This window comes from Pyrgilauda ruficollis, unplaced genomic scaffold (assembly GCF_017590135.1).
Source record: "Pyrgilauda ruficollis isolate IOZ18807 unplaced genomic scaffold, ASM1759013v1 scaffold6, whole genome shotgun sequence".
In the NCBI taxonomy this organism is placed as follows: domain Eukaryota; kingdom Metazoa; phylum Chordata; class Aves; order Passeriformes; family Passeridae; genus Pyrgilauda; species Pyrgilauda ruficollis.
In genome coordinates, this window is record NW_024527710.1 from 16147438 (window position 1) to 16164495 (window position 17058).

Here is a 17058-nt window from a genome sequence, read left to right on the forward strand (position 1 = left end):
TTGATTTCCAGGGGCTTCCTCACAAGAAACAGTTCAGGGGAAGCAATTTCAGAAAGAATCAGCTGCTGTGTTCAGAAGTGATCTGGCACCGACTGCTTCGTGCCGTGTGGGCACCTGCTGCAGTCAGACCCACACTGGGGCTCTCCTGCTGACACCTTGGGTGCTGTGCTGAATGTTTGCATTCTTTGTGAGTCACTTCTGTCTCATTTCTGATCCCCTGCTACGGCAGAGCCAGGAAAAGCTCCCTTAGTGCAACCCCAACTTGACCGATGTGTTTGTCCCCCCTGCTCAAGGCCATCTCCCTCACTCTGTGGCCACACTAATATTTTCCCTGGCTTTCAGGAGCACCAGCCACACTGCTCCCCTTCCACAGAGCCAGGATCTCACCCTCAGAATGAGTTAATCTCTTCATTTCCCCCTGTTCAGCCACACTCTCAGAAGTACAGTCTTGTTCAGCACAAGGGTAGCTCTTCCAAAAGGGATCCTTTGGGTCTGTCCAAAACTATTAACAACTCTTAACTATTAAAACAATAACTGAGGAAACCTGCATCGATTTCCTGACTGCTGCACAGTGTATTGTGTGTTTTGGTCAGCAGCTTCAAGATGTCCAGGTTTGCTCCAGCTCATGCCTTCTCCCCTGATTTATGCAGTCTGTCTTACTCCTGCTGACATTTTGTTGTTCTTGTCCAGACAGCTCAGTGAGGAACTGTCATCATCTCATTTGTCAGCTATCTCCTTCATCCAGTCTGTCCATCAGGCAACCATCATTATCAGGCAATCCCAGCCTTCCACAAGACACTTCCCAGCCCTTTTAACTTGTAAAATGGTTTTCCTGAGCCTTTTTTTTTTTTTTTTTTTTTTTTTTTTTTTTTTTTTTTTTTTAGCAGCCCTCCCTTGTAGTCCTGGATAGGATGGAAGAATTTATTCTGTCACCTGTTGTGGATTTTATCTCTATGTAGGGACAGGGAAGCTGCTAACTCCCACACTCAAATCAAATTTTAAGTCTGACATGAATAAATGTGTAAAATGCAAGTCCCTAACACTGAATACACAAACTCTCTGTAGACTGTCTAAATTATTTCAGGCTAGTTTACTGAAATTAAATTACATAAAAGTCATACAAAGCAGCACATTGTTATGTAAAACTCTACAAAGCAAGTGCTGTGATTTTAACTGAGTTGAACAAATAAAAAATTAAGTGTAATTTTTGTTCGGGGCCATGTGTTAGCTTTTGAAAACAAAAAGGAAATAAATGAACCTAGTCACACAAAACATATGTCTGCAGAATAATGATAAAATATATACTGGACATCTTGGAAGTGTGGTTTTAATTCTTGCTGGTGTTGTGGCTGGAGGCTTTTGTTGTACATTTTGGCTACCCTGTGTTCGTTTTACAATACAGAATGTTTTTTATTCCTACTTCATCGGGAATAATATAATTCTCTTGGAACAACATGGAGGGTTCTGAGTCCTTCAGCTGAGACACCTTCCTGGGAAGCGCTGGGAATGTCCAAAAGTGCTGCTGACTGTGGTCATCCCAGCCAGGCTGTGGAGGAGACTGGCTTGGGGTACCAAACCATAAACTTTGTGGCCATGAATTCCAAGGAAAGATTTGGCTGTGACCAGCTGGATTTGAGCAGTTCCACACAGAAGTTCTGACGCTGTGCCCTCAGGGTCGCTTTGTTAAAAAAGCTGTGTGAGAAGTTTCTGCGCTCCCTATTGTGTGCACCCTGCTTTTGGGAAGAGAGGAGGTGGTGGTGGTGGCTCTGGCCATGGCAGGAAGACTCTGGCAATGTCTGGCTGGAAAGGCACTTGTCTCTCCTGGCACGTTGCCATGGCCGAGTCCCCGAGTGCCGCGTCACGTCCCTGTCCCTCCCAGGGCAGCGCGGTCGTGGGGCGTTGCTGGCAGCGTTCAGGGCATGGGCCAACCCTGTAACAGCTTAATTAGCTCTTCCTCGTTAAGCAGGATTTCATAATGTAGGTACACGTGTTCAGCTGTCAGCTCCTTTCTTGCAACAAAAGGAAAACCAAAGCGGTAATAAATAGAGAATATTGCACAAGCCAATCTCCAAATAATGGCATTGGGTGGAACAAGCGAATTAGGAGCTGTGGCTACAAAGCAGATTGGTGCTTCCTATTCCTCCAAAAAACACAGCTCTTCAGGCTGATGCAGCAGCCAAGGCCGGTATTGAAAGCCTGGAGATGCCTTTGCTTCCCTCCTGGTGCTCCTGATCCAGGTCTGTGGAAGTGAGGAACCCCCTGCCTTGTCCTTTCCCTCTGACACCTGGTTTAGTTCCAGAGCACTGAGAAAAGCCCTGAAAATTCACCCTCCTACTCTCTGCTGTGAGAGCCCCTGACACTGCACAGACCTTTGAGCTCCCAGGTCATGAAGAACTGAGTAACCAGGCACTGACTTTTCAGTATTATTTTGAATGGCTGTAGAAAGAGATTCCTAAATGCATAGATAAAAAGCATTAAAAATAGAGGCAAAATTATTGAAAAAAGATGGAAAAGTTACTTTGAAAAATTATCCATATAAATTTTTAAAGGTCTTAGCTTAGATTTAGAAGGTAATGATTCATATTTGTAGCATTTCATTGTATCACATGAAATATTTTTGGTGAAGGCAGGTTAACATGACCAGTAGATGCGTATTCATCTCTCAGTACGTTTGTATTGAAAATATGAGTAACTGAAATGATTAATACCATTCCAGATTTCTTCAAACAACATTAAGCTACAAATGCCTTATTTTTAAAACCCAGAATTTTCTTCAGATGTTTATTTTTGAAACTGTGGTAGTATTGCATACCTAAAATATGAATGCATTTAGAGTGGTAGAATGTCCTCATAATAGAATATACTATACGTAGGCTTCTAAAATATAAAGGCTTCCAAAAGCATATTGCAAAATTTAGATTTTGAAGCACCAAGTTCCTACAGTACTGTCCAGATTAGATTAAAAAAAAAAAAAAAAAAAAAGAAAAATTATACTGAATGTGAGTCTTTTTTACAGATGTCACTGAGACAACTTTCTCTGACTTCATTATTTACATGCCAGCATCACAGAACTCTGGAAAAAATGAGGAGAAGGGATTCTTCTGGACAGAGGTAAGAGATACCTGAAATACCAGTTCCAGAGTGATTCTCCTCAGCCCCAGCTTTGCTGTGCTTTTTCCTGGGAACTTCTCTGGCTTGAGCAGGGAGTTGTCCTGATGGATCATTGTTGTGCCCCACAGCTGACCCCAAGCTGTCCTGAGTCACACACTGTGCATGGCAGCATGTTGGGACAGGGCAGAAAGGGACAAAAATCACCCAGCACTGGGGGGTGAGACAAACCCAGTTTCAAAACCTTGGTACCTCTATTTAAGAGTATTTCAGCTGACAAGACCCATTTGAAGCTCTTGTCCCTGACTGGATTTTTGCAGAAGTGCCTGACACTTAATGATGGCACAGCAGTAATCCCTAGGACTCTCTTCCTTCACAGACTGAAGTTATGACCCCATTTTGCTTGTAAATTAACTTGGATTATAACCTAGGACAAATAATGCTCTTGATCAAAATGTTACTGACAAATTTGTTGTTTACTTGAATCTAGACATAAACATGACCTTTGAACACTGTGAGGAAGAAGCTCTTTTTTCACACACATTTTTCACCAGAAAAACAAAAACTTGGAGATGATTTTATCCACAATTGTTTCCTTAATTATTAACATATTTTTTAATGCAATGGGGGAGGGAGGGATAATTTTCTGGGCAGTTCTATTCTGAACTGAACCCATCTGACATGGATATAATCAAGATTTTACAACTACTTCAATGAATCAGTGCAGGAGGGAATAATTTACACTCCCCTGGAAGTGGGAATGCTGCACATGCACCATCATCAGGGATACTCAACTGAACCTCAAAAAGAATGCTGTTAAGCTTTTTGCATTAATTATGCTTAAACCCATCTCTCTAGTGATACTAGGGCTAATTTTTAATTGATACCCTTAAATCAATTCCTTCATGGAGAGGCAGTGGTTGATGATGAACTCTTGGGGAAGGGAAGCCAATATTGTCCTGTCAGCAGTCAGGTACATTATAGCCCTCGCTGTACATCTCCTCCTGATGTGCTTTGATGGTGCTCATTTCTCCTGGCATGCTTTTAGCTCCCAGGGATTCAGATGTGTCAGCTACTATAGCTGTAGGAAAACATTGATGATGGATTTATAACACTCAGACTTCAACTAGTGACCTGAAAAATGGCTGTGGATTTGCTTTTGCAGCAAAATTGGTTTTGCCCATACAAACCCCTTGCTTCTTAAGTTCCCTTATCTGTATTTTAATGAAACATTTTATCCTGGGTATAATTCATGACTCTTGTCAGAGTAAGTTTTCTCAATGAGGCATAGTTGGGGTAGCTACTGAATTTATGGGAAGGAATCAACTTAATCTCTTTAAAAGCAAAGTTGTCTTCTGGCGTGTCAATTGAACTCTACAGAATAATAGTTCTGAAATATCTCCCTGTCTGTGGGAAGGAGGGGTTTCTCTGGCAGAGAGATGCTGGAGCTCTGTCAGGGCAATGGTAGGCCAAAGTTGTACTCCTGAGCCAGCCATTCCAGCAAAAACCCTGATGGAATATTAAATAATGAATTAAATATATCTAATATTTATTTTCCATCTACATTCTCCCATTGGAGGGGGAGCTTCCAGGGACAGTGTGAGCTCTGGGCTGTTCATGCTGGATTTGTTGGAAGCTTTACTGAATCTCCTGAGAGAAAAAAGGATCTGCCCAACAGCAATCCCACTGGATGAAGTTAGGAGATGTTGGGTCACTTTCAGATTTTCAGATTATGGATTTTCCTGTGTCCTTGGATTAGCTATTCAACCCATTTTTTTCTCAATTTCCCATCTGCAAAATGGGACTGACAGTATTTCCCTCACTGACAAGGAACAGGCCTCTGTTTAGGTACTATCCCGAACTGGAGGGTAGATCTGGGATATGTTCTTGGACTTGTTGTTTTGTCTCAAGTAAAGAGGGTTTCCCACATGCAAGTGAAACAGGATCTCTGTCCTACAGCCATATTTTTGAGGGCTAACTGGATTAGGGAGGACAAGTAAAAGGAGCAGCATTTTAAAATGATTTCTGTGCTGCAAATCAGTTTAAGTGTTTTGAAGTTTCATAAGATCATCCCCTGTGGATGTCAGACAGAAGGAGCCAGGCTTTGAAGTACATCAGAAAGTGGCTTCTTCCCCTCCCTTCCCCAACAATTCCTCTAATATTTCTTCCATCCCACAGGGAGAATTCAGCTCCTAGAACAGGCTTCCCCCGGAGCAGCTCGGAGTGCATCCCTTGCAGAGTCACGGGGATGTTGTAGCATGTAATTCATAACCAGAAACACTTCCCTTGTGGACAGGTTCCTGGACACACCCTAGGCTGAGGGCAGACAGCTGTGGTTTTCCTTCGGTTTCGGGAAACTGGGATAACCTCCCTCCTGCAAGTCACCAATGGACATGTTTGGCTCCTGGCACTCACTGCTGCAGTGGTGAGTGCAGAGCAGGAGTTACTGAGCAGTGAACATGCAGAAATCAGGCAGAAGAAGAGCAGGATGCTCCAGTGTGCTGCTCTCCTTGAACCTTTAGCATTTCATCTGACAATTCACCCTGTCCTTGGCCTCTGGATTGAAGCACCACTTACCAGAATGGGTTTAGTGGGATCAACCTCTCAGGAAGCACAGTGGGAGCAAAGGCCTTCTTGCCATGGTCAGTCAGTCAATGGGTTTGGTCCATACCACTGGATGATCTGGATGTCCACCCAGTTCTGGTGGGCCAGGACAGCGAATAAAGGAGCTCTTCCCTCCTGGAGGAGACTGAAAGCGTTTGCATCCTCACAAATGATGAATGGGCCAGGGAGAGCAGAGCTGCTTCAAGGTGCTCAGCTTTGTAAGTGGTGCAGAGCTCTGTTCCTTGGCCTGAGGAGACAACAGAGCCCAGAAAAGGCTGCTGCTGTTTGTGGGGAGAAGGAAACTGACCCCAATTCCCTCCCCATCCCCACCCCATTGACTGAGCCCCTCCAGCCTCCTCGCAGGGGCCCCAGCCACTGCTCTGCTCTGCTCTGTGGGAGCTGTGCCGGGAGTTCCTACCTCTTGTTTACAGCTCCCTGCTCAGACCTGGTGTCTGCTTTCTCCTCTCAGCTAATTTGCAGACAGAGGCCTCGAGGGCTTTGGGTTGGTGCCACCAGACTCCTGCGAGCTCCAGCGGTCGTGTTCTTTCCCAGACAATGACTTCAGTAGCCTCCGGGCACCCCAGAACCTCCTAACAAACATCTCTCCTAACTGCCTTATTAACTGATTGCTCTAGTAAGATAATAATTAACACCCTTACTTGTGCCTTGGCTCAGCCAAAAATATTCTCAAGTGGACTTAGAAATGCATAAAATGAATAAATGATTTATGTTTACTATTTTTAATGGAGCTACTTATTAGCAACGCTCTCATACAGAGCACCATAAAAACACTCCTGGTTTCGTTACAGATTTAGAAGGTGGTAATGAAAAGCTGTAGGGAATAGAATGGGGAAACACTCCCTGAGCCAAATTCTGCTCTCAGTTGTATTTAAAGGTCTTGCTGAGTTAAATTCTAGAGAGGATTTGCCCAGAAAACCATTAAAATAGAGACAAATCTCTGTCATCTGCTCATTGCAGCTCAGCCATTCAGAACATGCCCCAGCCAGGAGAAGGGTGCCTGCCCTGTCAGTATAAACCCAAAAACCCAAGGGCAGGATGTGTCTGTATGCAGCAGATGAGCCAGGCTGTGTTTACACATGTACTCCATGTTCCTGACCCCACCAGGCATGAGACAGTTGGAATTTCACCGTGGCAGCCTGCAGGAGTTGTGCTGGCTTCAGAATGCTTAGCACCTCTGACCTTGGTGGGAAAGTGAGAAGGTTCATGCTGCAAATTTTCACTAATTTATCTTGTTCCTTACTAAAAGGACTAATTAGGATGGTGTGGTGGACTTCAGAGAGAGCCCTGACACAGTTTTTGGGGCATGAATGCTGTGCCTTGTGCTATTGCTGATGACAGAAGTGACACCCTTCATCCATGTCCTCCACATCCTCCACATGGAAGTGAAGGTGCTGCCCTTTGTGTTTGAGGTCTGGGTGCATTTAGGAGCCTTGGCAGGTGGGAATGGAGCAGGTGAACTCTTCACAGTGGTGAATTTACTCTGATTTGATTCTCCAGCCACAAACAGTGTTTGCTGTTCTGTTGCTGAAACGAAGCCATGGGTTCCATCCCAAGCCAGGACACACAGCACACACTGTCCCCACATTTGTTTGACCAACCACCTCAATCACATTGTTTTATTCCAGCTCAAAGGGGAGTCCCAAGCCCTACTTCCCACTTGCTTTCCAAGCTCTGTGGATTTCTGTTCAGAAGATAGTGGTGCAGGCACATATCCAGCTGGTCTATACTGAAATCCATATTTAATATTTAGGACATTTCCTTTTGCATCCACCCAACCCTAAAAATGCTCATAGAGCACTTTTGCAAATACATTTAAATACCTGCAAATATTTTCCTGCTCCCTTTGCTCACATCTGCTGTGAGAATTAATAATGTTCATCAGCTGAAGTTCTCCAAAGAATTGGCAGTACCTGATTTTTGTCTGGACAGGACAGGATTTCAGTGCTGCCTGAGAAATCAGAGCACTTTTAGGTGCTGGAAATGTCACATCATTAATCTCTGGAGATCCTAGAGAATTTTCCAAACTTCCATTCTTTCACTAATGTGTAAATGAACATCCTGTGGATATTATCAGCATTTCTGGGGCAGTGTTATCAGTCAGTCCCACACCAGCTAAAGGCTACAGACCTGCACTTGTCATGAAGAAATACTGGATTTTAAGATAACTCCCATACTGACCCTGCTGATGTTTCTTAAAATGATGTATTGCTCTATTTTTTTTAATTTTCAGAAATAAAAATGAGTTTGCTTCAGGGCAGAGACAGTCTAAAAGCCTATGCTAATAAATCTCTGCAAGTTTAGTAGTGTTTAATACATATTCTGCTCCAAGTGCTTTTTAAATGCTTTATCACCTTTAAGTAAATACAGTGGAAGGCTGCCAAGTGGCTGGATGCTGCTCTCTGTAAATTTATGCATTTATATCATTAATGCAATGAAATGTTTAAACCCTCATTGAATTTTGCTAACTGATTTGCAGTTTGAATGGTAGTAATTTTATGCATTTATCAATTACCATTTAAGTAGCTGCTCTAATATTTCTGTTTAGGCAGGCGAAGCACATTCACTAAAATACTTCTCATCTGAATTAGATTTGGGATGAAGGGAAACAGAGGATGTATCCAAGGTAAAAAGAGTTCAGAGCTGCTTGTTCTTGATAGGAAACAGCATTGACAGGGACAGGGATTAGCAGTTTGAGCTCTCCCACCTCCAACAGATGTCAATATTCAGCAGCAGATTATTTTCCCTATATTTTAAAATCATGCCCTACCTGTTCAGGAACTTATCCAGAGTTAGGCATTATAGAAGAGTAATTTTAAAAGAGCTGTGTACTGTCTTTTAAACTTTATACTCATTTGCTAAAATTTTTTAACATACATGTTAAAAATAGTCTCTAATTTCTGAGCTGATCCACATTAGGGGATGATAATTCCTCTTGAATTCTTGCTATAAGGGAAAAAACCCTGAATTTAATGATTCTGTATCTTCTTCTGCCTGTTTTATTTAAGTTTCAAGTTTAGAAACAAGCAAAGAATGGACCAAGTGCCTAATTTGAAGATACAGAAAAACATTTCTCAGCTCTCACTTGGGTTTAGTTTTCCAGAGTGACTAATAAGAAGGTGGTGATTGCTTCATTAGCATGCACTGAACTCAGTGCACAATGTAATTATATATTTCAGCTGTAATTAGGACATTTAATTGATTTGTTTTAACTAAATTAACAGACATCAGGAAAAAAACCCCAAAGATTTGTGGCAGATTTTGAAATGTTTTCCACACAGCCAGCTGGGTTCAGCTGAGCAGAAAATATGTGTTTTATTTCTGGATAATGTTAGGAAGATCAAAAATCTTGTTATTGAGAAACTCTTATGAAATAATATTGCATTTCTTCAGCCCTCTTCTTTATAGGCCAAAAATTTACCAGCTGAAATCCACAAAGAAAACTTTTGGGGAGAGAAGAAGTGACCAATGACTCCAACAGGAGATGTTTCCATACATTGCTGTGAGAAATAGGGTGAAAATGCAGATTTCCTTTCACTGCATTGATCAGTTGGTAACTCTGCTGCCCAGCTGGACAAATACAGGCATTCTTTAGAAACACCTTCTTCCTCCTTTTGGGTCACCTACTTCCCTCTGATTGTTTTCCTGGTTTTTGCAACCTGGCTCCACACTTCTTGATTGTGGGCTCTTCCAGCAAGATGCCTTTTCACTTCCAGTTTCTGGCCTGAACTGCTGAAACAGCAGGAGAGAGCCTCACCACGCAGCACAGCTGATCTTCTGGAAGCAGTACAAAGCCTCTCCCATCGTTTTGTCTTGGAGAAGAGCAGGAATATTTAAAGTAGAGCTTAAAAAGTCTCTAAGTTGAAATCCAGCTGCATCCAGCCAGATGTTTTATTCACATGGACAATTCAATCCACAGGATCCACAAGAGCACCCAAAATTACCCCTGACCCTCAGGCTGAGGGGGTTGGACACCCCAACTTAGAAAGTGTTTGTGTGTGAATCTCATTTGTCTTTTCATTTCTGTTTCCACTGCTCGTGTCCTATTTTGAATTTTCCCCATTTCAGCACAGCCATGTTGCAAAAATAAATAACAGCCTCCAAATCCATCCCATGGGACTCGTCCCAAGAAAAATGCTGCAAATGAGCATGGAGACAAGACATGGCCTGGAGGCAGCCGTGGTTTGCTGCTCGTGCATATCTGCAGAAGTTGGCTGAGGAGCAGTTTAGAAACCTCTGGGGTGAGAATGAGGTGGGGCAGCTGAAAGTGTTGTGGTTCCCACATTTATTCTGCTCTTGCATTTACAGGAATACGTGGAAATGAATGTGTGTAGCTGAACACACAGGGAACAGGAGAAAGAAAAACTAAAGGAAAGGCTGAGCTCCCTTCCGGTAAAACCCGTTCTAGCTTTTAGGAACAGCTCATAACCCACTGTTTACAAACAGCAGCAACATCAATCTACAGCACAAATTACTCATAGTGAGAAAAAACAAACAAAAAAAAGCAAGCAAAATCCCCAGGTTGCCACTGATACTAAAAATAGGCAAATTCAGACTGAAAGTCCCATCAGGGCAAACAGCTCCCCTCTGTTCCTGAGTCGTGAGGGACCCTGCACTAAAGGGGGGGGAAGCACAATTTGTCTCCAAAATGTTTTTCTTTGAAAATATGGTTTCATTTGAACTAAACATTTCTTCAGGAACTTGTCAGAAACAATTTAATTTCATTGAGAGCTCTCGAGGCAAAGAGATCCTCTGATAATGTCAATCACTTCATGTCAATATTTTCAGAACGTGCCCTGCATATTTTTATTTCAAGTGATTGTTCCTATTTGCATATTTTTCAGTTCCTTCCAGAAATGTTTAGAATTAAGGCTGGAAAATAAGGATGAGATTCATTCATTTGATCCAATAGAAATAATTTAGTTGACACATAATTCCTTTCTATTTTTAATGACTTTATGTGGGAATAGCAGAATTTATTGCAACCCTGATAACAGGCTCAAAACCTATGGAAAAATATTTGCTTTAACAGCAATATATATTACCAGGAAATCTTGAAATTAATGGTTTGTTCTAAAAACCATTTTATGTTAAGTATGTTTGCGTTCAGAGTGTTGGCTGGATCATTATGGCTCTGCTTTAGGAATGAAAACAAGTTTTGAAATAACAGTTTTAATGAAATAATAATTAAGGGGTTTTTTTTTTTCCCAAGCTGTGGGAGAAAGCAGAGCTCCCAAACACCCTTTAAAGTGTGAGATGTTCTGAACTCTGCAGCCAAAGCCATGGGGAACGTGGGGGAAGCTCCTCCATGTGCTGTTGATTTGCACAAGGCTTGGTTGGGCTCTGCTGGGAGCAGCCAGCTCGACATTTAGGATTTGGCACAGCCCGTGGGGAGCAGGGTGTGCCCAGCTGGGCAGGGCTGCAGCTGCATCAGGGAGATGCTGCACATCCCCAGCAGGATCAGCCTGGGATGTGGGTCCTGCCTCTGCCACCCCTTCCCTAGCCTCAAATAAAATCCTATTTTTCAGGCTCTCAGAATGCTTGTTACTATAGTAGAACAGCAGAACGTACAGAAGCTCAGCATCTTCCAAAATATGACCTTCATGCGATGTCATATTTCCATTTCCAACAGTAAAATGAGGAGATGGAAACATTTTCCTGTTCCTTGCCCTCTCCCATCAGGTTAGATTATTGTCTATCTCATGCCAGCTGTCAGGAATCCAATCTCCATCAATGTCAGCAACTCAATTATATTATTTTTAGTATTTATCTGTTATGCTTCTTTAGAAAAATATAACAGAACAGGGAAGAATTACATATTTGGATCATCAGCACATCGGGATGATTCACAGCAAGGAAAGAGTTGGGCCATTTCGTGACCCTTTCTATCACTTAGTAGCTAAAACTCATAGTCTGTAAAATGTTTTCTATATCTTACATCTTTAATACAAATATTTCCTTTTAGAAAGATTTTTTTAAATAGTGTTACATTAGTTGTTTGTTTCTTTGCACTCTAGGAAATCCAAACTTTGCATTTTGGTGCCATATTGCAAAAAGAAGGAAAAAAAAAGTCTAAAACCAAAAAGTGAAAGCACATCAGCCCATTTTGCCTTTCATTTGGGGTAGAAATGCAAGCTTTTAAAGCACAAATAGTAATCAGAGCTCAACTTTTCACTTTTAATGAGTATAGATTCCACAGCCAAAGAGTAAAATTAGAGAATAGTCCCATGTGCCCTTTTAGAAGTTTGAAGTTTACAGTCTTTTTCTCTTTTTATTGTAGGAAACCAAGAATCTGTTTATTATCTGTTTATTATAAAGCAAAAACACTTTCAAATGAAATGTCTTTGAATTAGAAAATACTAAACCTCAAGTTAAATTGGGAGAATTTAAGTGCACTGTTGAACTCCTGCCTTCTGTTAGCAGAACATAGGAGTTTCTGAAATTTGAAGGGAAATTGCTATAGGAGCAACTGTATTAGTAGTAAATTACTCATTCCTTAGCAGATATGATATTCCTGAATATTGGACTCCAGTATTCAAAGGATCACAGAATTATTTGTTTGGAAGGGACCTTAAAGATCATCTCATTGTCCTTTTCCAGAAATATTTTATTTGCTTTAAGCCCTTGGGTTTGATGTTTCTGAAGGGAAAGGTGCTTGTCCACAAGCAAATTAGTTGTGGTAACTCAGTTTTTGAGGTTTTTGGATAAAGGCTTAATTGATTTTTCAGACAATCCCTTCAGTGGTCAGTTCAGAAAGGTTCCAACACTATGCACAAGGGTTACTGGAAAATGCTTAACATCATCTTAGTTCTGCCCATTTCCAGGGAAGCGTTGAGTCTCACTGGTATTGCAGCAAAACTATAATGTCTGCTTTCGAGCCCTTCCTGAAAATGTCACATTAATCATATCAAGCTATCATATCAAATACTTCAAACTGAGAAAAAAGTGTCTTTCTGGAGAATAGTGAGACTCTACAGAAAGGCACAAATCTTTGCATTTGAAAGAATGCTGTTAATAACTCACACTCTTCCAAGAAACAAAACACTTTAGTGCCTGCTGGGTTTTGTTGTTTAAATCAGTGGAGTGGTCTGGATGGGTTAATCTTCGTAGCTAAATTATGAGCTGTAATTAAGCCCCCGGTTTGTGTTGAGGGATACCTGGGATCTGCAGCAGAGGAAGAATACACTTTATGTGAGTCTGGATCATGGAGTATTTTACATTTAGCATAAACAGCCTTCTGGCTACTTTGTTGTATAGATTCCTAATCTCCTTTAATTCAATTTCCTCTCCTCCTGTGGGCAGCTGTAGCACCTTTTGCACCAGCTGAAGGGCTGTAAATCCTGCAGTCACACACTCAGCTCCTCCTTTCCTGGGGCTGGAGGGAAAGCTCAGAGCTGGGAGCAGGCACAAGGGCTGCTGTGACCCAGGCTGAAGAGTTAATCTGATGAAAACTTGAGCACGGCCTCGGCTGAGCTCTGCACTCATTGTGCTGTCGAGCCAGGGTAGGACCAAGCCAAGAGAGTATTCTGGCATAGCTGCTGGAGGTTACAAGAACCTTATGTATCATTTTATGTATTTTCTTTTCATGTGTCTCTAATCAATTCCAGTGGCGAGGCCTGTGTTTTGGTTCGTACAGCCAAGCCAGGCAATGGACTTGGCTCCATTTTCAAACCTCTTGGCTTGCTAAATGTCAGAGCCTGAGCTGGGCTCCTCTTTGTACTCCCATCTCATACAACTGGCCAGAGTTATGTGTGTTCCCTGAGAGCACAAGCACAGCCCAGAATACAAATCAAACCTACTGGGGAGCCAAACACAGAGGTCAGCGAAGCAAATATTTGTGTCTCCCCAAACTACCTTTCCTGCCTCCTGGCACAGCCAGGCGAGGCCCTGGCTGCACAGCCCTCCTCAGTCCCATGTGCCAAGAGCTGAAAATGAAATAGAGTAATAATACAAAGAGTATAAATGTATCAACAGTCTCTGATCAAATTCCCCAGTGACTTACTGGATTCTTGCACCTAAAGGAAAACATAAATTCTCTGGAAGAGGGATGCACTGGAAGTTTTGGGTTTGCTGCTTTTTGGTGATTGTTTCTTCAGAGTGTTCATTATCTTAAATAAAGTGGTGGAGAATAAAGACTGCTGCATACCATGAGGCATTTAAATCCCAATACTACCTAGGAAATACTGAGGCAGCACACAAAATAATGTTAAATATATTATCTTTAGAATACTCTTACAGGCTTTGACTGAAGAGACTGACAGATGCAATTTTGCAAGAGTTTTACTGGAGTGTGGTCAGAGATGCTGTTCCAGTTGCAGCTGAACTGAGTCAAGAAACTATCAATCTCAAGATGAGCTAGCTCAAAAAAAAAGAAAAAAAAAAAAAGGAAAGAAAAAAACCCCCAAACAAATAACCTACTAAAAAGTACTTAAGCTAAGCTGGATCCCTCTGTCAGAGCCAGATTTGGGAGTGTCCGCAGATGTGGTTATGAGGCTCATGGAAAAGGGTGGTAACCCCTAATGGGGGGCAGTGGATACACAGCTGTGGGCAGGCTGGAGGTGAAAACGTCTTAACCTGGCTCAGCTGCTGCTGGAACAGGCCTGGCTGTGCCCTGATTTACACAACACTGAGATTTCTTAAGAGAGGAATTCTTAGATGGAAGAGCAAGCTGCTGTCCAAGTTCGCAGTGGGATGTGCTGCATCCCAAAATCTATGTATAAATATACATCCCTCAAACGTGTGTCTGCAGTGAACATTCAGTCCTTCAGAGCACCAGCACATAACACTGGCTCCAATCCCTCCCATAGCCATGGTGGTTGGAGCACAGGATGTTCCAAGCAGCACATTTTGCTGCAGGAGCCTCAGCTGTAGATCTTGAGCAGAGAGAGGCTTCTATTAAATGCATCTGTACTTGTGTGTATTTGGTCTGTATCAGATTCTCCTTAGGTTACTTAAACTGCTTCCAGATTAAGCTCTCCTATGCCCCCACTGCTCCATGATATTCTTAACCCTCTCCTGCCCTGCCACCCATCCACCAGGATGAGCACTGAGCCCAGCCAGTGCCCCATGGGAAGAAGGATTAATGTGAAGCACCCGGGCTGCAGGGGAGGCTCCACCAGCCTCTCCAAACACGGGAGGGACGCAGGGCTGTGCTCTGCTAAAGGTCACGGTGAGCTCACGCCACAGAACGGCTTTTGGGCAGGACCCTCACTGGGTGGAGGGAGCTGCCTGAGTGTTCCAGGCTGGCCTGGCGGGAGGGGAAAGCCTGACCACACCAAAGGGATGAGGGGTGTGGGGAGAAATTGGATACGAAGGCTCCAAGCGTTGGGTTGGTTTAGATTTGATGTAAAGAGATGGAAAGATGTGGTTCACCACATGTAATACCTTTGTTTCAATTTGTGCCCCCGGAGCAGCTGAGAAGCTGTGACGGGATAATGACGACACCAGCTGTGCTTTATCCTTTAGGGGCTTTTTGTCCCATGTGCTCCCAGGCTCTGCTGCACTGCAGGATCCCGGTGTCTGTGGTTGTGTGGGTCACAGTGACCCTGTAGCAATTAGCCCTGGCCCACTCCTGAGAGTCCCAAACAGGAGGGGGACTGCCTGCCAGGCTCCTGTTTGCCACATGGATCTCCAGGCTTGGCTGAATTCTGCTGTGTCCAGGAGAAGGTGGGGAAGGGAAAATCCAGCATCACACTGCCCAGCTGTCCTTCAGGCATCTCCCTTTGGCTGCTGAGCTGCATTCAGCACCCTTCAGGAAGGAAGCTGGGCAGCACTGGGACAGTACCTTCAGGTGCAGCCATTGGCATCGTGTCCTGAGCTCAGCAGGTCTCTAAAATTCACAACATTTGGCATCTGTGCAGTGTTATAAATCTACATCCCCTCCATGGTGGAGTGGTCCTCTGGTATCGTCCTCCTGTTGAGGAAAAGGCAGTCTGTCTGTGAGACAAAACTTTGGGAGTCCCCAAGTTTATTTTTACTGGTATGAACCTCCATGGCATCAGTTACTTTTTCAGAGGGAGTGTTTAACACTGCTGGAATGGGTCTCAGGAGAAGAGTGAAAATCAGACTTCAAATTTTATATTTACTTAAAGTTTTGAAGATGAAGGTTGTGGCTTTAGGGTTGGTCTGGTACTGAAGAACGTGGATGCCCTGTGGAAGACCTCACTCTTCCCACCTGGAAATCCTGCCCTTGTAGCCCCAGCAGTCTGGGGTTTTTTGCTCATCCAGCACAAAGTGCAGCTGCCAGACCTACCTTTCCTGGATGGTATTTTTTAATAAATAATCCCAGATAGTTTTGGTGATTCTTAGAAAAACTTGTGTCATTCAAACCTGCTGCACTACAGGACTTCCCTGGCACTGCTGGGCTGGAGCAGGGGCCAGAGCCTGCAGGGCCAGAGAGTGAATCACCCTGGTCCTGCTCCGGGGCTGTGGGACCTGCTGGACCCCCTGTCCTGCTGAGAGAGGAGGATTCCCTGGTATATACAATTTTATAGGATCCGAGAGTCATCAGAGTGGCTTGAGAAGGGCACAGAGACAAATCCTCAGGGTGCTGGGAAAAGCAAACTATCAGGATAAAGCAGAGGCAGTTTCTTTTCTCTGCAGGGTGTCAAATGTATGTAGTTCTTGGCAGAAGTTTTCCCAGTGACCTTAGCCTAGTGATATAAATTTTAATTGCAACTTTAAATGACGCTGGGACCAGATGGGCAAAGACTAAAGGAACACTGTTAGCTCTGCCCACCCCCTCTCTGTTAGAGCTTTGAATGGAGAGTATGGAGAAAGGCTTTGGGAGAGGCCTTAGGTCAGGAGCATTTGGTTTAGGGGTAGAAGCAGAGCAGGAATACATGTTATTCCCCTCACATTTTTTGTATGTGGTTGAGAAAATGACCTCAAGTTGCATCAGGGGAGGTTTAGATTGGATATTAGGAAAAGCTTCTTCACTGAAAGTGTGGTCAGGCATTGGAACAGGCTGCCCAGGGCCGTGGTGGAATCAGCATCCCTGGAAATGTTAAAAAAACATGGGGATGTGGCACTTGGGGACATGGTTTAGTGGTACTGGGTTAATGGTTGGACTTGATGATCTTAGAGAGCTTTCCCAATGTCAGTGAGTCCGTGATCCTGTGGCCAGCTCCAGTGCTGGGGCTGAGGGACGTGTTTGCTGCTGCCCCAAAGGACAAACTGGGCTCTTCTGCCATGCCACAATGCCATTTTCCAGAGACACAGGAGAAGCCCTCTCCGTGCTGGTTAGCTGCTTTCTGGGAGTAGCTGCTTCCAAGGAAAATGAAAGATTAGGAGCTTTGGGAGAAGTTGTCGAGCATCTAATGGGGTGGC

The 17058-nt window shown here is 43.4% G+C and overlaps 1 long non-coding RNA gene across 1 annotated transcript in view; it reads left to right on the forward strand.

The window, feature by feature from the left end:
* Positions 1 to 17058, forward strand: part of LOC121362135 — a 107593-nt gene that overhangs the window by 58880 nt on the left and 31655 nt on the right. Inside the window, exon 4 of the long non-coding RNA XR_005956455.1 lies at positions 3017 to 3111. This is a non-coding gene — a long non-coding RNA (uncharacterized LOC121362135). The remainder of the gene's footprint in view (positions 1 to 3016; positions 3112 to 17058) is intronic.